The following is an 18708-nucleotide window of genomic DNA, read 5'->3' on the forward strand; positions in this document are numbered from 1 at the left end:
TGAAAAAAACTAAAAAAGAAAGACGAAAAAATAAAGCAAGAAAGAAAGCAGAGGTAAGGCAAAAAGGAACAAAAGGAAAAGAAAAGTGAACACCATAGAAGAAAAGGGAATCTATGAAAGAAAGAGAGGGAAGGATAGAAAGTAAGAATGAGGAAAACAAGAAATAAAAGAGAAATGGACGAAAGAAGTCAGGAGAAAGAAAGAAAGAAAAAAAGAAAGAAAGAAAGAAAGAAAGAAAGAAAGAAAGAAAGAAAGAAAGATAAAGGCAAGAAGGAAAAGGAAGAGTAAGACAGAAAAAAGAACAAAAAATGGAATCTAAGGAAGAAAGATGAAAAAATGTAAAAGGAGAAAAGGAAGAAGGCTGAAAACAAGAAAGAAAAGATAAAGAGACAAAAGAAAGAATGAAATACATACATAAGAGAAAGTTTAAAAAAGCAAGAAATAAATAAGGGAATGAAGGGGAAAAGGAAGGAAGTTAAATGGAAGGAAAGAAAGAAATAGAAAGAAAGAAAAATGTACAGCAAGTAAGTAGAATGAAAAAGGAAAAAAAGAAGGACAAAAGGAAGAAGAGAGAGAAGGGCAAGAGGTAAATAATGAAGTGGGCAAGAATGTAAGAGACAGGAGAGCAACAAAGAAAGAGTGAGGAGGAAAAAGGAGAGCAGAACAGAGAACATCGAACTTAGAAAAAAAGTAAGAAAGATAAAGGCAAAAAGGAAAAAGGAGGGTAAGAAAGAAACATTAACAGAAAAGGAAAGCTAGGATTGAAAGATCTTGAAAGGAAATGAGGAAAAGAAAGGTAGGACAAGAGAAGAAAGAGAAAGAATGAAAAAGAACGATAGATAGAAAGAAATAAAGGTAAGGAAGAAAGAACTCAGGAAGGAAGGAAGAAAGAAAGAAAGAAAAAATGAAAGAAAGAAAGCAAGAAAGAAAAAAGATAAAGGAAAGAAAGAAAACATGAAAGAAAGAAAGAGAGAGGAAAGAAAAAAGAACTGAGAATAAGGAAGTAATAAGTCAGGAAGGAAGTTAGAAAAAAGAAAGAAAGAAAAGAAACATGGAAAGTAACAAGAATGAAAAAGGAAAGAAAGAGGGAGTAAGGAGAAAAGAAAGAAAGAGTGATGGAGAAAGAAAGATGAGGACAAGAAAGAAAGAAAAAAGTAAGGAAAAAGGAGGGAAGGAGAAAAGAGAAAATGAAATCTAAGGATGAAAGATGGAAACAAGAGAGAAAGGAAGAAAGGTGAAAGGAAAGAAGGACAGAAAAAAGAAAAGAAATGACAAAAGATGGAAAAAAGAAAAGAGAGAGAAAGAAAGATAGAAAGCAAGAAAACAGAAAATAGAAAACTACAAAGAAAAGAAAAAAGAAGAGAAAGCTATAAGAGGACAAAGAAAAAGGAAATCAGGAAGGAAGAGAAAAGAAAATAATGAATAAACAAGAAAGAAAGAGAGAAAGAAAGAAAGTAAGAAAAAGGGATAAGGAAGCAATAAATCAAGAAGAAAGAAAGAGGCCAGGAAGAAAAAATGGAAGAAAGGAAATCAGAAAGAAGGAAAAAAGAAAAAAACTACAAAACAAAGACGAAAAATGAAAGAAAGAAAGAAAGAAAGCAGAGGAAAGGCAAAAAGGAACAAAAGGAAAAGAAAAGTGAAGACCATAGAAGAAAAGGGAATCTATGAAAGAAAGAGAGGGAAGGATAGAAAGTAAGAATGAGGAAAACAAGAAACAAAAGAGAAATGGAAGAAAGAAGTCAGGTAGAAGAAAGAAAGAAAGAAAGAAAGAAAGAAAGAAAGAAAGAAAGAAAGAAAGAAAGAAAGAAAAAAAGAAAGAAATAAAGAAAGATAAAGGCCAGAAGGAAAAGGAAGAGTAAGACAGAAAAAGAACAGAAAATGGAATCTAAGGAAGAAAGATGAAACAATGTAAAAGGAGAAAGGAAGAAGGCTGACAACAAGAAAGAAAAGATAAAGAGACAAAAGAAAGAATGAAATAATGAAATAAGAAGAATGAAGAAGGAAAAAAATAAGGACAAAAGGAAGAAGAGAGAGAAAGGCACGAGTTAAAGAATGAAGTGGGCAAGAATGTAAGAGACAGGAGGGCAACAAAGAAAGAGTGGGGAGGAAAATGAGAGCAGAACAGAGAACATAGAACTTAGAAAAAAGTAAGAAAGATAAAGGCAAGAAGGAAAAAGGAGGGTAAGAAAGAAAAATTACCAGAAAAGGAAAGCTAGGATTGAAAGATCTTAAAAGGAAACAAGGAAAAGAAAGGAAGGAAAAGAGAAGAAAGAGAAAGAGAAATGAAAGAACGATAGATAGAAAGAAAGAAAAGTAAGGAAGAAGGAGCTCAGGAAGAAAGAAAGAAAGAAAGAAAGAAAGAAAGAAAGAAGGAAAGAAAGAAAGAAAGAAAGAAAGAAAGAAAGAAAGAAAGAAAGAAAGAAAGAGAAAAGGAAAAATGAAAGAAAGAGAGAGAGAGGAAAGAAAAACAAACTGAGAATAAGGAAGTAGTAGGTCAGGAAGGAAGTTAGAAAAAAGAAAGAAAGAAAAGAAATGTGGAAAGTAAGAGGAATGAAAAAGGAAAGAAAGAGGGAGTAAAGAGAAAAGAAAGAAAGAGTGATGGAGAAAGAAAGAGGAGGACACGAAAAAAAGAAAAAAGGAAGGAAAAAGGAGGGTAGGAGAAAAGAGAAAAGGAAATCTAAGAATCAAAGATGGAAAAAGAGAGAAAGGAAGAAAGGTGGAACGAAAGATGGAAGGAATGAAGGACAGAAAAAAGAAAAGAAAGGACAAAAGATGGAAACCAGAAAAGAGAGAAAAAGAAAGATAGCAAGCTAGAAAACAGAAAATAGAAAACTACAAAGAAAAGAAAAAAGAAGAGAAAGCAATAAGAAGACAAAGAAAAAGGAAATCAGGAAGAAAGAGAAAAGAAAATAAGGAATAAAAAAGAAAGAAAGAGAGAAAGAAAGAAAGAAAGTAAGAAAAAGGGATAAGGAAGCAATAAATCAAGAAGAAAGAAAGAGGCCAGGAAGAAAAAATGGAAGCAAGGAAATTAGGAAGAAAGAAGGAAAAATAAAAAAAACTAAAAAAGAAAGACGAAAAAAGAAAGCAAGAAAGAAAGCAGAGGTAAGGCAAAAAGGAACAAAAGGAAAAGAAAAGTGAACACCATAGAAGAAAAGGGAATCTATGAAAGAAAGAGAGGGAAGGATAGAAAATAAGAATGAGGAAAACAAGAAATAAAAGAGAAATGGAAAAAAAGAAGTCAGGTAGAAGAAAGAAAGAAAGAAAGAAAGAAAGAAAGAAAGAAAGAAAGAAAGAAAGAAAGAAAGAAAAAGGCAAGAAGGAAAAGGAAGAGTAAGACAGAAAAAGAACAGAAAATGGAATCTAAGGAAGAAAGATGAAAAAATGTAAAAGGAGAAAGGAAGAAGGCTGAAAACAAGAAAAAAAAGATAAAGAGACAAAAGAAGGAATGAAATACATACATAAGAAAAAGTTAAAAAAGCAAGAAATAAATAAGGGAATGAAGGGAAATCGGAAGGAAGTTAAATGGAAGGAAAGAAAGAAATAGAAATAAAGAAAAATGTACAGCAAGTAAGTAGAATGAAAAAGGAAATAAAGAAGGACAAAAGGAAGAAGAGAGAGAAGGGCAAGAGGTAAACAATGAAGTGGGCAAGAATGTAAGAGACAGGAGAGCAACAAAGAAAGAGTGGGGAGTAAAAAAGAGAGCAGAACAGAGAACATAGAACTTAGAAAAAAGTAAGAAAGATAAAGGCAAGAAGGAAAAAGGAGGGTAAGAAAGAAACATTAACAGAAAAGGAAAGCTAGGATTGAAAGATCTTGAAAGGAAATGAGGAAAAGAAAGGTAGGAAAAGAGAAGAAAGAGAAAGAAAGAAAAAGAACGATAGATAGAAAGAAATAAAGGTAAGGAAGAAGGAACTCAGGAAGGAAGGAAAAAAGAAAGAAAGAAAAAATGAAAGAAAGAAAGCAAGAAAGAAAAAAGATAAAGGAAAGAAAGAAAAAATGAAAGAAAAAGAGAGATGAAAGAAAAAAGAACTGAGAATAAGGAAGTAATAAGTCAGGAAGGAAGTTAGAAAAAAGAAAGAAAGAAAAGAAATGTGGAAAGTAAGAGGAATGAAAAAGGAAAGAAAGAGGGAGTAAGGAGAAAAGAAAGAAAGAGTGATAGAGAAAGAAAGATGAGGACAAGAAAGAATGAAAAACGTAAGGAAAATGGCAGGAAGGAGAAAAGAGAAAACGAAATCTAAGGATGAAAGATGGAAAAAAGAGAGAAAGGAAGAAAGGTGGAAGGAAAGAAGGATAAAAAAAGAAAAGAAATGACAAAAGATGAAAAAAAGAAAAGAGAGAGAAAGAAAGATAGAAAGCAAGAAAATAGAAAATAGAAAACTACACAGAAAAGTAAAAAGAAGAGAAAGCAATAAGAGGACAAAGAAAAAGGAAATCAGGAAGGAAGAGAAAAGAAAATAATGAATAAACAAGAAAGAAAGAGAGAAAGAAAGAAAGTAAGAAAAAGGGATAAGGAAGCAATAAATCATCAAGAAAGAAAGAGGCCAGGAAGGAAAAATGGAAGCAAGGAAATTAGGAAGAAAGAAGGAAAAATGAAAAAAACTAAAAAAGAAAGACGAAAAAAGAAAGCAAGAAAGAAAGCAGAGGTAAGGCAAAAAGGAACAAAAGGAAAAGAAAAGTGAAGACCATAGAAGAAAAGGGAATCTATGAAAGAAAGAGAGGGAAGGATAGAAAGTAAGAATGAGGAAAACAAGAAATAAAAGAGAAATGGACGAAAGAAGTCAGGAGAAAGAAAGAAAGAAAAAAAGAAAGAAAGAAAGAAAGAAAGAAAGAAAGAAAGAAAGAAAGAAAGATAAAGGCAAGAAGGAAAAGGAAGAGTAAGACAGAAAAAAGAACAGAAAATGGAATCTAAGGAAGAAAGATGAAAAAATGTAAAAGGAGAAAAGGAAGAAGGCTGAAAACAAGAAAGAAAAGATAAAGAGACAAAAGAAAGAATGAAATACGTACATAAGAGAAAGTTTAAAAAAGCAAGAAATAAATAAGGGAATGAAGGGAAAAAGAAAGGAAGTTAAATGGAAGGAAAGAAAGAAATAGAAAGAAAGAAAAATGTACAGCAAGTAAGTAGAATGAAAAAGGAAAAAAAGAAGGACAAAAGGAAGAAGAGAGAGAAGGGCAAGAGGTAAATAATGAAGTGGGCAAGAATGTAAGAGACAGGAGAGCAACAAAGAAAGAGTGAGGAGGAAAAAGGAGAGCAGAACAGAGAACATCGAACTTAGAAAAAAAGTAAGAAAGATAAAGGCAAAAAGGAAAAAGGAGGGTAAGAAAGAAACATTAACAGAAAAGGAAAGCTAGGATTGAAAGATCTTGAAAGGAAATGAGGAAAAGAAAGGTAGGACAAGAGAAGAAAGAGAAAGAATGAAAAAGAACGATAGATAGAAAGAAATAAAGGTAAGGAAGAAAGAACTCAGGAAGGAAGGAAGAAAGAAAGAAAGAAAAAATGAAAGAAAGAAAGCAAGAAAGAAAAAAGATAAAGGAAAGAAAGAAAAAATGAAAGAAAAAAGATAGAGGAAGGAAAAAAGAACTGAGAATAAGGAAGTAATAAGTCAGGAAGGAAGTTAGAAAAAAGAAAGAAAGAAAAGACATGTGGAAAGTAAGAGGAATGAAAAAGGAAAGAAAGAGGGAGTAAGGAGAAAAGAAAGAAAGAGGGATAGAGAAAGAAAGATGAGGACAAGAAAGAAAGAAAAAAGTAAGGAAAATGGCGGGAAGGAGAAAAGAGAAAACGAAATCTAAGGATGAAAGATGGAAAAAAGAGAGAAAGGAAGGCAGGTGGAAGGAAAGAAGGATAGAAAAAAGTAAAGAAATGACAAAAGATGGAAAAAAGAAAAAAGAGAGAAAGAAAGATAGAAAGCAAGAAAATAGAAAATAGAAAACTACAAAGAAAAGAAAAAAGAAGAGAAAGCAATAAGAGGACAAAGAAAAAGGAAATCAGAAGGGAAGAGAAAAGAAAATAATGAATAAACAAGAAAGAAAGAGAGAAAGAAAGAAAGTAAGAAAAAGGGATAAGGAAGCAATACATCAAGAAGAAAGAAAGAGGCCAGGAAGAAAAAATGGAAGCAAGGAAATTAGGAAGAAAGAAGGAAAAATGAAAAAAAATGAAAAAAGAAAGACGAAAAAAGAGAGCAAGAAAGAAAGCAGAGGTAAGGCAAAAAGGAACAAAAGGAAAAGAAAAGTGAACACCATAGAAGAAAAGGGAATCTATGAAAGAAAGAGAGGGAAGGATAGAAAGTAAGAATGAGGAAAACAAGAAATAAAAGAGAAATGGAAGAAAGAAGTCAGATGAAAGAAAGAAAGAAAGAAAGAAAAAAGGAAAGAAAGAAAGAAAGAAAGAAAGATAAAGGCAAGAAGGAAAAAGAAGAGTAAGACATAAAAAGGAACAGAAAATGGAATCTAAGGAAGAAAGATGAAAAAAGGGAAAAGGAGAAAGGTGGAAGGCTGAAAACAAGAAAGAAAAGATAAAGAGACAAAAGAAAGAATAAAATACATACATAAGAGAAAGTTAAAAAAGCAAGAAATAAATAAGGGAATGAAGGGAAAAAGGAAAGAAGTTAAATGGAAGGAAAGAAAGAAATAGAAAGAACGAAAAATGTACAGCAAGTAAGTTGAATGAAAAAGGAAATAAAGAAGGACAAAAGGAAGAAGAGAGAGAGGGCAAGAGGTAAAGAATGAAGTTGGCAAGAATGTAAGAGACAGGAGAGCAACAGAGAAAGAGTGGGGAGGAAAAAAGAGAGCAGAACAGAGAACATAGAACTTAGAAAAAAGTAAGAAAGATAAAGGCAAGAAGGAAAAAGGAGGGTAAGAAAGAAACATTAACAGAAAAGGAAAGCTAGGATTGAAAGATCTTGAAAGGAAATGAGGAAAAGAAAGATAGGAAAAGAGAAGAAAGAGAAAAAAGAAAAAGAACGATAGAAAGAAATAAAGGTAAGGAAGAAGGAACTCAGGAAGGAAGGAAGAAAGAAAGAAAGAAAAAATGAAAGAAAGAAAGCAAGAAAGAAAAAGATAAAGGAAAGAAAGAAAACATGAAAGAAAGAAAGAGAGAGGAAAGAAAAAAGAACTGAGAATAAGGAAGTAATAAGTCAGGAAGGAAGTTAGAAAAAAGAAAGAAAGAAAAGAAATGTGGAAAGTAACAAGAATGAAAAAGGAAAGAAAGAGGGAGTAAGGAGAAAATAAAGAAAGAGTGATGGAGAAAGAAAGATGAGGAAAAGAAAGAAAGAAAAAAGTAAGGAAAAAGGAGGGAAGGAGAAAAGAGAAAACGAAATCTAAGGATGAAAGATGGAAACAAGAGAGAAAGGAAGAAAGGTGGAAGGAAAGAAGGACAGAAAAAAGAAAAGAAAAGAAATGACAAAAGATGGAAAAAAGAAAAGAGAGAGAAAGAAAGATAGAAAGCAAGAAAACAGAAAATAGAAAACTACAAAGAAAAGAAAAAAGAAGAGAAAGCTATAAGAGGACAAAGGAAGAGAAAAGAAAATAATGAATAAACAAGAAAGAAAGAGAGAAAGAAAGAAAGTAAGAAAAAGGGATAAGGAAGCAATAAATCAAGAAGAAAGAAAGAGGCCAGGAAGAAAAAATGGAAGAAAGGAAATCAGAAAGAAGGAAAAAAGAAAAAAACTACAAAACAAAGACGAAAAATGAATGAAAGAAAGAAAGAAAGAAAGCAGAGGAAAGGCAAAAAGGAACAAAAGAAAAAGAAAAGTGAAGACCATAGAAGAAAAGGGAATCTATGAAAGAAAGAGAGGGAAGGATAGAAAGTAAGAATGAGGAAAACAAGAAACAAAAGAGAAATGGAAGAAAGAAGTCAGGTAGAAGAAAGAAAGAAAGAAAGAAAGAAAGAAAGAAAGAAAGAAAGAAAGAAAGAAAGAAAGAAAGAAAAAAAGAAAGAAAAAAAGAAAGAAATAAAGAAAGATAAAGGCCAGAAGGAAAAGGAAGAGTAAGACAGAAAAAGAACAGAAAATGGAATCTAAGGAAGAAAGATGAAACAATGTAAAAGGAGAAAGGAAGAAGGCTGACAACAAGAAAGAAAAGATAAAGAGACAAAAGAAAGAATGAAATAATGAAATAAGAAGAATGAAGAAGGAAAAAAATAAGGACAAAAGGAAGAAGAGAGAGAAAGGCACGAGTTAAAGAATGAAGTGGGCAAGAATGTAAGAGACAGGAGGGCAACAAAGAAAGAGTGGGGAGGAAAATGAGAGCAGAACAGAGAACATAGAACTTAGAAAAAAGTAAGAAAGATAAAGGCAAGAAGGAAAAAGGAGGGTAAGAAAGAAAAATTACCAGAAAAGGAAAGCTAGGATTGAAAGATCTTAAAAGGAAACGAGGAAAAGAAAGGAAGGAAAAGAGAAGAAAGAGAAAGAAAAATGAAAGAACGATAGATAGAAAGAAAGAAAAGTTAGGAAGAAGGAGCTCAGGAAGAAAGAAAGAAAGAAAGAAAGAAAGAAAGAAGGAAAAATGAAAGAAAGAGAGAGAGAGGAAATAAAATAAGGAATAAAAAAGAAAGAAAGAGAGAAAGAAAGAAAGAAAGTAAGAAAAAGGGATAAGGAAGCAATAAATCAAGAAGAAAGAAAGAGGCCAGGAAGGAAAAATGGAAGCAAGGAAATTAGGAAGAAAGAAGGAAAAGAAAGCAAGAAAGAAAGCAGAGGTAAGGCAAAAAGGAACAAAAGGAAAAGAAAAGTGAACACCATAGAAGAAAAGGGAATCTATGAAAGAAAGAGAGGGAAGGATAGAAAATAAGAATGAGGAAAACAAGAAATAAAAGAGAAATGGACGAAAGAAGTCAGGAGAAAGAAAGAAAGAAAAAAAAAAGAAAGAAAGAAAGAAAGAAAGAAAGAAAGAAAGAAAGATAAAGGCAAGAAGGAAAAGGAAGAGTAAGACAGAAAAAAGAACAGAAAATGGAATCTAAGGAAGAAAGATGAAAAAATGTAAAAGGAGAAAAGGAAGAAGGCTGAAAACAAGAAAGAAAAGATAAAGAGACACAAGAAAGAATGAAATACATACATAAGAGAAAGTTTAAAAAAGCAAGAAATAAATAAGGGAATGAAGGGAAAAGGGAAGGAAGTTAAATGGAAGGAAAGAAAGAAATAGAAAGAAAGAAAAATATACAGCAAGTAAGTAGAATGAAAAAGGAAAAAAAGAAGGACAAAAGGAAGAAGAGAGAGAAGGGAAAGAGGTAAATAATGAAGTGGGCAAGAATGTAAGAGACAGGAGAGCAACAAAGAAAGAGTGAGGAGGAAAAAGGAGAGCAGAACAGAGAACATCGAACTTAGAAAAAAGTAAGAAAGATAAAGGCAAAAAGGAAAAAGGAGGGTAAGAAAGAAACATTAACAGAAAAGGAAAGCTAGGATTGAAAGATCTTGAAAGGAAATGAGGAAAAGAAAGGTAGGACAAGAGAAGAAAGAGAAAGAATGAAAAAGAACGATAGATAGAAAGAAATTAAGGTAAGGAAGAAAGAACTCAGGAAGGAAGGAAGAAAGAAAGAAAGAAAAAATGAAAGAAAGAAAGCAAGAAAGAAAAAAGATAAAGGAAAGAAAGAAAAAATGAAAGAAAAAGGATAGAGGAAGGAAAAAAGAACTGAGAATAAGGATGTAATAAGTCAGGAAGGAAGTTAGAAAAAAGAAAGAAAGAAAAGAAATTTGGAAAGTAAGAGGAATGAAAAAGGAAAGAAAGAGGGAGTAAGGAGAAAAGAAAGAAAGAGTGATAGAGAAAGAAAGATGAGGACAAGAAAGAAAGAAAAAAGTAAGGAAAATGGCGGGAAGGAGAAAAGAGAAAACGAAATCTAAGGATGAAAGATGGAAAAAAGAGAGAAAGGAAGGTAGGTGGAAGGAAAGAAGGATAGAAAAAAGTAAAGAAATGACAAAAGATGGAAAAAAGAAAAAAGAGAGAAAGATAGAAAGCAAGAAAATAGAAAATAGAAAACTACAAAGAAAAGAAAAAAGAAGAGAAAGCAATAAGAGGACAAAGAAAAAGGAAATCAGAAGGGAAGAGAAAAGAAAATAATGAATAAACAAGAAAGAAAGAGAGAAAGAAAGAAAGAAAGTAAGAAAAAGGGATAAGGAAGCAATAAATCAAGAAGAAAGAAAGAGGCCAGGAAGAAAAAATGGAAGCAAGGAAATTAGGAAGAAAGAAGGAAAAATGAAAAAAACTAAAAAAGAAAGACGAAAAAAGAGAGCAAGAAAGAAAGCAGAGGTAAGGCAAAAAGGAACAATAGGAAAAGAAAAGTGAACACCATAGAAGAAAAGGGAATCTATGAAAGAAAGAGAGGGAAGGATAGAAAGTAAGAATGAGGAAAACAAGAAATAAAAGAGAAATGGAAGAAAGAAGTCAGATGAAAGAAAGAAAGAAAGAAGGAAAGAAAGAAAGAAAGAAAGATAAAGGCAAGAAGGAAAAGGAAGAGTAAGACATAAAAAGGAACAGAAAATGGAATCTAAGGAAGAAAGATGAAAAAAGGGAAAAGGAGAAAGGTGGAAGGCTGAAAACAAGAAAGAAAAGATAAAGAGACAAAAGAAAGAATAAAATACATACATAAGAGAAAGTTAAAAAAGCAAGAAATAAATAAGGGAATGAAGGGAAAAAGGAAAGAAGTTAAATGGAAGGAAAGAAAGAAATAGAAAGAACGAAAAATGTACAGCAAGTAAGTTGAATGAAAAAGGAAATAAAGAAGGACAAAAGGAAGAAGAGAGAGAGGGCAAGAGGTAAAGAATGAAGTTGGCAAGAATGTAAGAGACAGGAGAGCAACAGAGAAAGAGTGGGGAGGAAAAAAGAGAGCAGAACAGAGAACATAGAACTTAGAAAAAAGTAAGAAAAATAAAGGCAAGAAGGAAAAAGGAGGGTAAGAAAGAAACATTAACAGAAAAGGAAAGCTAGGATTGAAAGATCTTGAAAGGAAATGAGGAAAAGAAAGGTAGGAAAAGAGAAGAAAGAGAAAAAAGAAAAAGAACGATAGATAGAAAGAAATAAAGGTAAGGAAGAAGGAACTCAGGAAGGAAGGAAGAAAGAAAGAAAGAAAAAATGAAAGAAAGAAAGCAAGAAAGAAAAAGATAAAGGAAAGAAAGAAAACATGAAAGAAAGAAAGAGAGAGGAAAGAAAAAAGAACTGAGAATAAGGAAGTAATAAGTCAGGAAGGAAGTTAGAAAAAAGAAAGAAAGAAAAGAAATGTGGAAAGTAACAAGAATGAAAAAGGAAAAAAAGAGGGAGTAAGGAGAAAAGAAAGAAAGAGTGATGGAGAAAGAAAGATGAGGACAAGAAAGAAAGAAAAAAGTAAGGAAAAAGGAGGGAAGGAGAAAAGAGAAAACGAAATCTAAGGATGAAAGATGGAAACAAGAGAGAAAGGAAGAAAGGTGGAAGGAAAGAAGGACAGAAAAAAGAAAAGAAATGACAAAAGATGGAAAAAAGAAAAGAGAGAGAAAGAAAGATAGAAAGCAAGAAAACAGAAAATAGAAAACTACAAAGAAAAGAAAAAAGAAGAGAAAGCTATAAGAGGACAAAGAAAAGGGAAATCAGGAAGGAAGAGAAAAGAAAATAATGAATAAACAAGAAAGAAAGAGAGAAAGAAAGAAAGTAAGAAAAAGGGATAAGGAAGCAATAAATCAAGAAGAAAGAAAGAGGCCAGGAAGAAAAAATGGAAGAAAGGAAATCAGAAAGAAGGGAAAAAGAAAAAAACTACAAAACAAAGACGAAAAATGAAAGAAAGAAAGAAAGAAAGAAAGCAGAGGAAAGGCAAAAAGGAACAAAAGGAAAAGAAAAGTGAAGACCATAGAAGAAAAGGGAATCTATGAAAGAAAGAGAGGGAAGGATAGAAAGTAAGAATGAGGAAAACAAGAAACAAAAGAGAAATGGAAGAAAGAAGTCAGGTAGAAGAAAGAAAGAAAGAAAGGAAGAAAGAAAGAAAGAAAGAAAGAAAGAAAGAAAGAAAGAAAGAAAGAAAGAAAGAAAGAAAGAAAGAAAGAAAGATAAAGGCCAGTAGGAAAAGGAAGAGTAAGACAGAAAAAGAACAGAAAATGGAATCTATGGAAGAAAGATGAAACAATGTAAAAGGAGAAAGGAAGAAGGCTGACAACAAGAAAGAAAAGATAAAGAGACAAAAGAAAGAATGAAATCATGAAATAAGAAGAATGAAGAAGGAAAAAATAAGGACAAAAGGAAGAAGAGAGAGAAAGGCATGAGTTAAAGAATGAAGTGGGCAAGAATGTAAGAGACAGGAGGGCAACAAAGAAAGAGTGGGGAGGAAAATGAGAGCAGAACAGAGAACATAGAACTTAGAAAAAAGTAAGAAAGATAAAGGCAAGAAGGAAAAAGAAGGGTAAGAAAGAAAAATTACCAGAAAAGGAAAGCTAGGATTGAAAGATCTTAAAAGGAAATGAGGAAAAGAAAGGAAGGAAAAGAGAAGAAAGAGAAAGAAAAATGAAAGAGCGATAGATAGAAAGAAAGAAAAGTAAGGAAGAAGGAGCTCAGGAAGAAAGAAAGAAAGAAAGAAAGAAAGAAAGAAAGAAAGAAAGAAAGAAAGAAAGAAAGAAAGAAAGAAAGAAAGACAGAAAGAAAGAGAAAAGGAAAAATGAAAGAAAGAGAGAGAGAGGAAAGAAAATAAGGAATAAAAAAGAAAGAAAGAGAGAAAGAAAGAAAGAAAGTAAGAAAAAGGGATAAGGAAGCAATAAATCAAGAAGAAAGAAAGAGGCCAGGAAGGAAAAATGGAAGCAAGGAAATTAGGAAGAAAGAAGGAAAAATGAAAAAAACTAAAAAAGAAAGACGAAAAAAGAAAGCAAGAAAGAAAGCAGAGGTAAGGCAAAAAGGAACAAAAGGAAAAGAAAAGTGAACACCATAGAAGAAAAGGGAATCTATGAAAGAAAGAGAGGGAAGGATAGAAAATAAGAATGAGGAAAACAAGAAATAAAAGAGAAATGGACGAAAGAAGTCAGGAGAAAGAAAGAAAGAAAAAAAGAAAGAAATAAAGAAAGAAAGAAAGAAAGAAAGAAAGAAAGATAAAGGCAAGAAGGAAAAAGAAGAGTAAGACAGAAAAAAGAACAGAAAATGGAATCTAAGGAAGAAAGATTAAAAAATGTAAAAGGAGAAAAGGAAGAAGGCTGAAAACAAGAAAGAAAAGATAAAGAGACAAAAGAAAGAATGAAATACATACATAAGAGAAAGTTTAAAAAGCAAGAAATAAATAAGGGAATGAAGGGAAAAAGGAAGGAAGTTAAATGGAAGGAAAGAAAGAAATAGAAAGAAAGAAAAATATACAGCAAGTAAGTAGAATGAAAAAGGAAAAAAAGAAGGACAAAAGGAAGAAGAGAGAGAAGGGCAAGAGGTAAATAATGAAGTGGGCAAGAATGTAAGAGACAGGAGAGCAACAAAGAAAGAGTGAGGAGGAAAAAGGAGAGCAGAACAGAGAACATCGAACTTAGAAAAAAGTAAGAAAGATAAAGGCAAAAAGGAAAAAGGAGGGTAAGAAAGAAACATTAACAGAAAAGGAAAGCTAGGATTGAAAGATCTTGAAAGGTAATGAGGAAAAGAAAGGTAGGACAAGAGAAGAAAGAGAAAGAATGAAAAAGAACGATAGATAGAAAGAAATAAAGGTAAGGAAGAAAGAACTCAGGAAGGAAGGAAGAAAGAAAGAAAAAATGAAAGAAAGAAAGCAAGAAAGAAAAAAGATAAAGGAAAGAAAGAAAACATGAAAAAAAGAAAGAGAGAGGAAAGAAAAAAGAACTGAGAATAAGGAAGTAATAAGTCAGGAAGGAAGTTAGAAAAAAGAAAGAAAGAAAAGAAATGTGGAAAGTAACAGGAATGAAAAAGGAAAGAAAGAGGGAGTAAGGAGAAAAGAAAGAAAGAGTGATAGAGAAAGAAAGATGAGGACAAGAAAGAAAGAAAAAAGTAAGGAAAATGGCAGGAAGGAGAAAAGAGAAAACGAAATCTAAGGATGAAAGATGGAAAAAAGAGAGAAAGGAAGAAAGGTGGAAGGAAAGAAGGATAAAAAAAGAAAAGAAATGACAAAAGATGGAAAAAAGAAAAGAGAGAGAAAGAAAGACAGAAAGCAAGAAAACAGAAAATAGTAAACTACAAAGAAAAGAAAAAAGAAGACAAAGCAATAAGAAGACAAAGAAAAAGGAAATCAGGAAGGAAAGAAAAGAAAATAAGGAATAAAAAAGAAAGAAAGGAAAAAAGAAAAAAGAAAGAAAAAGAGAGCGAAAGAAAGAACGTGAGAAAAAGGGATAAGGAAGCAGTACATCAAGAAGAAAGAAAGAAAGAGGACAGGAAGATCAAATGGAAGCAAGGAAATCAGGAAGAAAGAAGGAAAAAATACATAAAATAAAAAAGAAAGACAAAAAAGAAAGAAAGAAAGAAAGAAAGCAGAGGAAAGGCAAAAAGGAGCAAAAGGAAATGAAGAGAAGACCATAGAAGAAAAGGGAATCTATGAAAGAAAGAGAAGGAAGGATAGAAAGTAAGAATGAGGAAAACAAGAAACAAAAGAGAAATGGAAGAAAGAAGTCAGGTAGAAGAAAGAAAGAAAGAAAGAAAGTAAGAAAAAAAGAAAGAAATAAAGAAAGATAAAGGCTAGAAGGAAAAGGAAGAGTAAGACAGAAAAAAACAGAAAATGGAATCAAAGGAAGAAAGATGAAAACATGTAAAAGGAGAAAGGAAGAAGGCTGAAAACAAGAAAGAAAAGATGAAGAGACAAAAGAAAGGATGAAATAATGAAATAAGAAGAATGAAGAAGGAAAAAAATAAGGACAAAAGGAAGAAGAGAGAGAAAGGCACGAGTTAAAGAATGAAGTGGGCAAGAATGTAAGAGACAGGAGGGCAACAAAGAAAGAGTGGGGAGGAAAATGAGAGCAGAACAGAGAACATAGAACTTAGAAAAAAGTAAGAAAGATAAAGGCAAGAAGGAAAAAGGAGGGTAAGAAAGAAAAATTACCAGAAAAGGAAAGCTAGGATTGAAAGATCCAAAAAGGAAACGAGGAAAAGAAAGGAAGGAAAAGAGGAGAATGGCAGGAAGGAGAAAAGAGAAAACGAAATCTAAGGATGAAAGATGGAAAAAAGAGAGAAAGGAAGAAAGGTGGAAGGAAAGAAGGATAGAAAAAAGAAAAGAAATGACAAAAGATGGAAAAAAGAAAAGAGAGAGAAAGAAAGATAGAAAGCAAGAAAACAGAAAATAGAAAACTACAAAGAAAAGAAAAAAGAAGAGAAAGCAATAAGAGGACAAAGAAAAAGGAAATCAGGAAGGAAGAGAAAAGAAAATAATGAATAAACAAGAAAGAAAGAGAGAAAGAAAGTAAGAAAAAGGGATAAGGAAGCAATAAATCATGAAGAAAGAAAGAGGCCAGGAATGAAAAATGGAAGCAAGGAAATTAGGAAGAAAGAAGGAAAAATGAAAAAAACTAAAAAAGAAAGACGAAAAAAGAAAGCAAGAAAGAAAGCAGAGGTAAGGCAAAAAGGAACAAAAGGAAAAGAAAAGTGAACACCATAGAAGAAAAGGGAATCTATGAAAGAAAGAGAGGGAAGGATAGAAAGTAAGAATGAGGAAAACAAGAAATAAAAGAGAAATGGAAGAAAGAAGTCAGGTGAAAGAAAGAAAGAAAGAAAGAAAGAAAGAAAAAAGGTTAAAGGCAAGAAGGAAAAGGAAGAGTAAGACAGATAAAGAACAGAAAATGGAATCTAAGGAAGAAAGATGAAAAAATGTAAAAGGAGAAAAGGAAGAAGGCTGAAAACAAGAAAGAAAAGATAAAGAGACAAAAGAAAGAATTAAATACATACATAAGAGAAAGTTAAAAAAACAAGAAATAAATAAGGGAATGAAGGGGAAAAGGAAGGAAGTTAAATGGAAGGAAAGAAAGAAATAGAAAGAAAGAAAAATGTACAGCAAGTAAGTAGAATTAAAAAGGAAATAAAGAAGGACAAAAGGAAGAAGAGAGAGAAGGGCAAGAGGTAAAGAATGAAGTGGGCAAGAATGTAAGAGACAGGAGAGCAACAAAGAAAGAGTGGGGAGGAAAAAAGAGAGCAGAACAGAGAACATAGAACTTAGAAAAAAGTAAGAAAGATAAAGGCAAGAAGGAAAAAGGAGGATAAGAAAGAAACATTAACAGAAAAGGAAAGCTAGGATTGAAAGATCTTGAAAGGAAATGAGGAAAAGAAAGGTAGGAAAAAAGAAGAAAGAGAAAGAAAGAAAAAGAACGATAGATAGAAAGAAATAAAGGTAAGGAAGAAGGAACTCAGGAAGGAAGGAAGAAAGGAAGAAAGAAAAAATGAAAGAAAGAGAGAGGAAAGAAAAAAGAACTGAGAATAAGGAAGTAATAAGTCAGGAAAAAAGTTAGAAAAAAGAAAGAAAGAAAAGAAATGTGGAAAGTAAGAGGAATGAAAAAGGAAAGAGGGAGTTAGGAGAAAAGAAAGAAAGAGTGATGGAGAAAGAAAGATGAGGACAAGAAAGAAAGAAAAAGTAAGGAAAAAGGAGGGAAGGAGAAAAGAGAAAACAAAATCTAAGGATGAAAGATGGCAAAAAGAGAGAAAGGAAGAAAGGTGGAAGGAAAGAAGGAGAGAAAAAAGAAAAGAAATGACAAAAGATGGAAAAAAGAAAAGAGAGAGAAAGAAAGATAGACAGCAGGAAAACAGAAAATAGAAAACTACAAAGAAAAGAAAAAAGAAGAGAGAGCAATAAGAGGACAAAGAAAAAGGAAATCAGGAAAGAAGAGAAAAGAAAATAATGAATAAACAAGAAAGAAAGAGAAAAAGAAAGAAAGTAAGAAAAAGGGATAAGGAAGCAATAAATCAAGAAGAAAGAAAGAGGCCAGGAAGAAAAAATGGAAGCAAGGAAATCAGAAAGAAGGAAAAAAGAAAAAACCTCAAAAGAAAGACGAAAAATGAAAGAAAGCAAGAGAGCAGAGGAAAGGCAAAAAGGATCAAAAGGAAAAGAAAAGTGAAGACCATAGAAGAAAAGGGAATCTATGAATGAAAGAGAGGGAAGGATAGAAAGTAAGAATGAGGAAAACAAGAAATAAAAGAAAACTGGAAGAAAGAAGTCAGGTAGAAGAAAGAAAGTAAGAAAGAAAGAAAGATAAAGGCAAGAAGGAAAAGGAAGAGTAAGACAGAAAAAGGAACAGAAAATGGAATCTAAGGAAGAAAGATGAAAAAAGGGAAAAGGAGGAAGGAAGAAGGCTGAAAACAAGAAAGAAAAGATAAAGAGACAAAAGAAAGAAAGAAAAACATACATAAGAAAAAGTAAAAAAAGCATGAAATAAATAAGGGAATGAAGGGAAAAAGGAAGGAAGTTAAATGGAAGGAAAGAAAGAAATAGAAAGAAGGGCAAGAGTTAAAGAATGAAGTGGGCAAGAATGTAAGAGACAGGAAGGCAACAAAGAAAGAGTGGGGAGGAAAAAAGGGAGCAGAACAGAGAACATAGAACTTAGAAAAAAGTAAGAAAGTTAAAGGCAAGAAGGAAAAAGGATGGTAAGAAAGAAAAAATAACAGAAAAGGAAAGCCCAGATTGAAAGATCTTGAAAGAAAATGTGGAAAAGAAAGGAAGGAAAAGAGAAAAAAGAGAAAGAAAAAAGAAAGAACGATAGATAGATAGAAATAAAGGTAAGGAAGAAGGAACTCAGGAAGGAAGGAAGAAAGAAAGAAAGAAAGAAAGAAAGAAAGAAAGAAAGAAAGAAAGAAAGAAAAAAGATAAAGTAATGAAAGAAAAAAGTAAAGAAAGAAAAATGAGAGAAAGAAAGAGTGAGAAAAGAAAAAAGAACTGAGAATAAGGAAGTAGTAAGTCAGGAAGGAAGTTAGAAAAAAGAAAGAAAGAAAAGAAATGTGGAAAGTAAGAGGAATGGAAAAGGAAAGAAAGAGGGAGGACGGAGAAGAGAAAAAAAGAGTGATGAGAAATAAAGCGGAGGACAAGAAAACAAAAGGAAGGAAGGAAAAAGGAGGGTAGGAGATAAGAGAAAAGGAAATCTAAGGATGAAAGGTAGAAAAAAGAGAGAAAGGAAGAAAGATGGAAGGAAAGAAGGACAGAAAAAAGACAAGAAAGGACAAAAGATGGAAAAAAGAAAAGAGAGAGAAAGAAAGATAGAAAGCAAGAAAACAGAAAATAGTAAACTACAAAGAAAAGAAAAAAGAAGACAAATCAATAAGAAGACAAACAAAAAGGAAATCAGGAAGGAAGAGAAAAGAAAATAAGGAATAAAAAAGAAAGAAAGGAAAAAAGAAAAAAGAAAGAAAGAGAGAGCGAAAGAAAGAAAGTGAGAAAAAGGGATAAGGAAGCAGTAAATCAAGAAGAAAGAAAGAAAGATGACAGGAAGAAAAAATGGAAGCAAGGAAATCAGGAAGAAAAAAGGAAAAAAGAAATAAAATAAAAAAGAAAGACAAAAAAGAAAGAAAGAAAAAAATAAAAAAGAAAGAAAGATAAAAAGACATGAAGGTAAGGAGGAAGGAAGGAAGGAAGAAAGAAGGAAAGAAAGAAAGAAAGAAAGTAAGAAAGAAAGAAAGAAACAAAGAAACAAAGAAAGAAAGAAAGAAAGAGAGAAATGAGGATAAGGAACTAGTTAGTCATGAAGGAAGTTAGAAAAATATAAGAAAGAAATGTGGCAAGAAAGAGGAAAGAAAGAGGGAGAAAGGAGAAAAGAAAATAAGTGATGGAAAAGAACAAGGAGGACAAGAAAGAAAGAAAAAAGTATGGCAAGAAATTAAAAG

The sequence above is a fragment of the Triturus cristatus genome, chromosome 7 (assembly GCF_964204655.1).
Source record: "Triturus cristatus chromosome 7, aTriCri1.1, whole genome shotgun sequence".
In the NCBI taxonomy this organism is placed as follows: Eukaryota; Metazoa; Chordata; class Amphibia; order Caudata; family Salamandridae; genus Triturus; species Triturus cristatus.